The 6,000-nt window shown below is 33.1% G+C and overlaps 1 non-coding gene across 1 annotated transcript; it reads right to left on the reverse strand.

The window, feature by feature from the left end:
• Window positions 1-486: 486 nt before the first annotated feature.
• Window positions 487-558, reverse strand: TRNAE-UUC (transfer RNA glutamic acid (anticodon UUC)). Its single transcript has one exon. It is a non-coding gene; the product is annotated as a tRNA-Glu (tRNA).
• Between the last annotated feature and the right edge of the window lie 5,442 nt (window positions 559-6,000).

Consider the following 6,000-nt stretch of genomic DNA (forward strand, 5'->3'; position numbering starts at 1 on the left):
GTTAATTTCTCATTCCCGACATTTTTTCCGTAATCAAATACACCATCGTGTTTTTAAATTGATAATTCGCTCTCTCAAAAGTTTCATTAACTGATAATAATTGATATACACTACTCATTTTCAAGATGGCGGATGCCGCATCCGTATTTCATGACTCATGAAAAGTTATCGCTCGGTTCGTTGACCTTTATGAGTTACGCCATTTTACAGTTAAATTCATTTAGTGGGCCCTCTTTGTAACGCATGTTTATTTATTTATTTATTTATTTATTTATTCCTTTCAAAGACTTTATATTCCTGTACTATGCAATGTTTAAAATAGATTACTAACATCGTCACGACTTATCCACAGAAGCCCTTATTTAAATGCTGCACCGTGATCACGCTGAGAACTTAGACATTACTTCCGACGGAAATATGACAGCACCTTGGTTTTTTCAAGAATTTTCACTTTGAATTTGAAGGAACACATGCAATAAAATCTTCTTCCCATGCCGGGAATCGAACCCGGGCCTCCTGGGTGAAAGCCAGGTATCCTAGCCACTAGACCACATGGGATATGCTGCCAAGGGGAATCTGTTTGCGTAAATAAACTTGTGAACAGACAATCATTAAACTACATTTTTTTTTTTTTGTGAAAGTATTGAAACAGATATATGCAGATAGTAACCTTCACTTAAAATCATACCCCAGAATACTACAGAGGTTTTACTTTCTAGGCATAAGCTTTTAAAATTTTAACCATAAATCGATGTAAATGATTCTTAGTTGACCCAAAATTATTGACTATGGAACCGGAACAGTTGTCGAGACTAGAAGTAACCTTGGTATGTTTATGCAGAGTTGCAAAACAACTTGATTTAACGATGAGATTGAAAGGTGAGAGAGGGGGTAAGAAAAGGCCAGAAGGAAAGAAACACTGAGATAATCATAAACTAATCAAAATGAAGCAGAAAAAACTGAAACGGGGAAATAATTCATGAAGAAAGAATTGAATCGATGTGACTGAGAGAAAGTTCATGCAAAAGTAAATCATATAAAAAGGAAGAAAAAAAAAAAGATAAATAAAGGAAGTTAAAGTTCTAGTTGTAACACGGTATCTGAAATGTTACAACGTTAAAAACACATATACACTCACACACACACATATATATATATATATATATATATATATATATATATATATATATATATATATATATATATATATATATATATATATATATATATATATATATATATATATATATATATATATATATACATATATACATATATATATATATACACATGTATGTGTATATGTATATGAATGCTATAAATTTCACGTCATTTGCAGCTTTATAAGCCTACACATGAGTAGTGTGACTAACCCCCTACACACTTCAGCTTCACCACTATCTCACACTGGATCTCTTGCTTTCTTAGGTTAAAGGCTTTTCATTCTGTCTCCCTCATCTTACTCCCAACCTTCTGAATTTTACTTTATTTTCACCAGCTTGTTGCTTTCCACGACTAAACCATCTGAAACATTTGATGCATCTTTTCGCCTTCTCTCTTTCATCCCACTTCTCTGGGTCTCCTCAACTGCTACTTTTTCAGCCCTACAAACCTCACGTGTACCGTGACGATACTGTAATATGTCAACCATATCCATTTTTTCTTTCTCAGTCCGCACCCACACTTCACTTCCGGAGAAGAAATTGGTGCAACAGTCTCTTTATAAAACCCAGTTTTGGTTTTCCTAGACATTTCTCTTTTCCACTCGCCCTGCAACCTTCCTTTTCACCTTTCTATGAGCCACCTTTTAATTTTCACTATCAGCATCCATTATAGTTAAAAAAAAAAAAAAACTACAGGGTGCTACCACTCTTCTGCCATCTATATTAACCCCCACTGTTCCATTTTTCTGACTACCAGTTGTCCTCTTTAATGTTAGCAATTTCCCTTCACTGTCCCAAAGTAACACTTCATCTATACTAAGTAATATTATGCCTCTATAATTATGCAAATAAATGAGCATTCCTTTGGGACCTTTATCTTATCTAGAAATACCTTACTTACTGCGCCCATGCCCTTAATCAGTCTTTTCTCAACATACCACAGCCAGCCACTTTTAATTCCATCAACTCCTTGAGCTTTATAACTGCCATCAACGGTCACTTCTACAAGAGTTTCCAGATTCACATTAATACCTATTTTTTCACATTCTTGGCTATTTTTCTATCCTGCACATATATAATAGAAAATATTTTCAGAACTTTGTGCCACTATTAGAGCTCCTTCTCTTCAGGCAGCAGGTCTCCATTTGCGTCTCTTGTCTTGCAACTGCATTTCAAACAGTCCCTTTTCCGGTTTTCTTTACTAATCCTCTTTTCATCCGCCACCAGTCACTGCTTTTATTAACTCTTTCGAACCTCCTGTACCAATAAACCGCTCCTGCTGTTTCTGTGACCTATTCCCTGAATCTTTGAATACTCCAAGAGTATTCTCTCCATTTCAGTGTCTAACCATTTTACATCCATATTCTTGTACATTATTCTTAATCCCTTCTTAGTGGACTGAAACTATATTACATTTACAGCAACGTTTTCCTCTCAAACTAAAGTATCCGTCCATATATATTACAATCTACCCATAAAGGCTTCTTCAACCAAATATTGGTTGGATTTAATATCACTCACATCTTTTCTTACTATTGAATCCCAAAAATTGTTCTTTCATCAACTCTTGACCAACTCTTAAGCTCCTCTGTTGGTTGGTCAGAGCCCAGATGACCATACCAAGCTTCCTATTACCTTTCATGCCTTACGAGACTTTGGAACTTGCGTCATGGTTCAGGATGACATAAGGCCAGCTTAATCAAAACCGATCAACCAATGAAAATGCCTTTCTACAACATTTTCTCTTTCACGAGTATATTTAGGATTCTTTTGAGACAGCAGTCCCCTTTTAGAATACAATTTCATACACCATTCCTTGCTAGCTGCCGCTGTATTTAAATTACCCAGGCGACGACATACTCAGGTTACGAAAATTTATATAGATTCAAATTTAATTCTCAAACCTGACACATAATTGCTTAATTTCTACTCAAAACACTCCTAAAATGAAATTCCTGAAAATATATGGACTAGAATGAAAGCATAAAGAAATTATACAGTAGCCTACTGGATTGTGGAGCATAAGTTTCGACTGAGGTTCAGTGTAGGAATTGGATTAGATACAGACGATTAATGTAACCGTACTTAATTCTGTTGATTTGTATGCTATCCTTTCCTTTTGGTGAGGTTTTAATTTTGTGCAAAAGTATCGCCGTCACTCCGGAACAGACAGCTTCCTGTCTTCCTCACCTGGTGTGTCCTGGCATTTCTGAAGCCTGTGTTTGCTAGGCAGTGAGTTGACGGGCTGGGGTTGAATTCTCCTATCCCAGGAAAAAGAAAATTTTTACATGTAATAGAACTTGGTAAATATTACAAAATGATTTTATAGATCGACGTTAATCAGTATATAAAATAAAATTCAATGTGCACCTCTTCTCCTCTGGAGGGATGCCAACATGTTTCCCTTATTAATTGGCCCTCATATTATTATTACGACACAAGCGGAGCAACAAGAGATTTGAAGTTTCAAAAACAACCTTTCAGAAAAATAGTGGTCGACCCTGAGTTAAAAAAAAAAAAAACAGATAGACTATTATAAAGAAAAATAAAAAAACCAAAGAAGACGAAGGAAATTTATTTCCTCTACAAAATCTAGATACTCATATAGAATGCGAATTCAGTTGGAATTTTTTTTAACAATTATGATCTATTATTTAATATATTAGTATATAATTGGCATTTGTGTACAGGACGATAAACATTTTAAGGCAAGCCAAAACCTTTTATCCATCGGAAATCCAGAAATTCACAAATTTAAGTAACTCTATCGTAGTTCGCCTCAAAACTTCCATTTCAGTGTAACCTGAATATATGAATATATATATATATATATATATATATATATATATATATATATATATATATATATATATATATATATATATATATATATATATATATATATATATATATATATATATATATATATATATATATGTGTGTATATATATATATACATATATATATATATATATATATATATATATATATATATATATATATATATATATATATATATATATATACATAATAAAGTACGTTTGTGTATGCATTTACGAGAATTATAGAAGATAAAGACCTTTAGTGTTGAAAATCAGACTGAAAATAGAAGGGAAATAAAAAGGGGGGAAAACCCCAGCTTCATCTAGAATTTCCTGTTCTCTTCTGCCAACCGTGAGTTCGTTTTGCCGAATCCAGATTTTGTTCGGAGTTTAATTTCCTCTTGCTCAAGTCACTCGATTCGAAGAGCTCTCTCACCCCTTTTTTTTTTTATTTTTTTTTTTTTTTTTTGGCTTATTTTTCATTTTGCTCTGACTTCTCTCGCCCTTTTCAGCTTCTTGGCCCCTCTGGCGAGTGTCAAGCCTGTCGTCCAAAATGATGCCGATATTTGGGAAGGTGTCTTTTATATTTCTTTTCCCTTTCTTCTAAATTTTGCCTTCCCGGTCGTTATTATTATTATTATTATTATTATTATTATTATTATTATTATTATTATTATTATTATTTTATCCTTCTTTCATTTTGAACCTTGCTGTGATTTATTCATTTCACCTATTAATAATATTTATTGCTTTTTAAAAAGGTGAGTCCGCCAGTGTTAATTTCTTTTTCTTATTTTTTTCTTCTTGATAAAGCAAAATCCAAACTCTTCTTTATATTTTACTCCATTCTTCTCCAGTCCTAATTAAGATTTTTTAAAATTATTCCTCCCTCACCTATTATTAACGGAAGCAGTGTAATGCTTCTCCACAGTAGGCATAATACTGAGTTCAGATTATAAGCTAGTAACCCATTTTTATGCTAATCTTTAATAACTTTCACAGCTATTAAAAACTTTAATCTAAATTTTATTCTCTGTTCGGAGATGATCGACGTTCGCATCAAATATTTTGGAGTTCTAAGGCAATAGCAATGTGGTAGATCGTATCAGGACAATTACCCCGGTGGACAATTACCCCCATGGACAATTACCCCGAGGACAACTACCCCTAGGACAACTACCCTAGGACAATTTACCCCTGAAGACACTAAGTCAGCTTGCAACCATTTAGGAAAAAAATTATAACAAAAATTTTCAAAATTATTTAATTGCATAAAAGTGCAATTAAGCCAAGTAAGTAATGAATGAATTGTATTATGGTTTACATATTCGTGTTAAGAGGTTGAAAAATGAAGAACTACTATTCTATGAATATTTATTAAAAATCTTTTTAAAAGTTGAAAAATTCTTAAAAGAAAATAAAATGAAAAGCAGAAAAAAAAAACAAAAAATAGTTAAAATCATACAAAAAGCTAAACTGGAAAGTAAAAGAAAAAATTTTTTTAAAAATGCAAATTATACGCAATAGATCGTAAATATTCAACCAGATCTCTGTTTCCATAATTTTCAGTAATTGAAATAATATAGGCTGAAACATCTAAATATTTCTTTCGAGATGGCTGTCTAGCAAAACCTGCAAAAGATTGAACCATATTCATTTGTTGTAACCCTTGCTCTCTTTTAATGTATGTTATAAACTTCCAAATATTTGGATGGCAACAGCCAGCATTTGCTAAAAAACTCCTGTGCCACCCTTCCACTGCATTATTTGTTCTAGGAAGTTCATCTGCAGTTCTGTTATACATATTCCATAACTCTATTCCAAACAATGGTTCGCGCCATCGTCCTCTTCGACATGGACGTCCTAAGTAGGTGTCTTCAAAGTAGTCTTGCACTTCGTATGTTTCAGGGGGAGAAATTCACACAGGGTTTCAAATGATTTATCAACATCACAAGCCGGTACTAGAGCTAAAGCGGCTATCATTTTCATCGCGATGGAACTCTCTATCATCTTGG

The sequence above is a fragment of the Macrobrachium rosenbergii genome, chromosome 2 (assembly GCF_040412425.1).
Source record: "Macrobrachium rosenbergii isolate ZJJX-2024 chromosome 2, ASM4041242v1, whole genome shotgun sequence".
NCBI lineage: Eukaryota > Metazoa > Arthropoda > Malacostraca > Decapoda > Palaemonidae > Macrobrachium > Macrobrachium rosenbergii.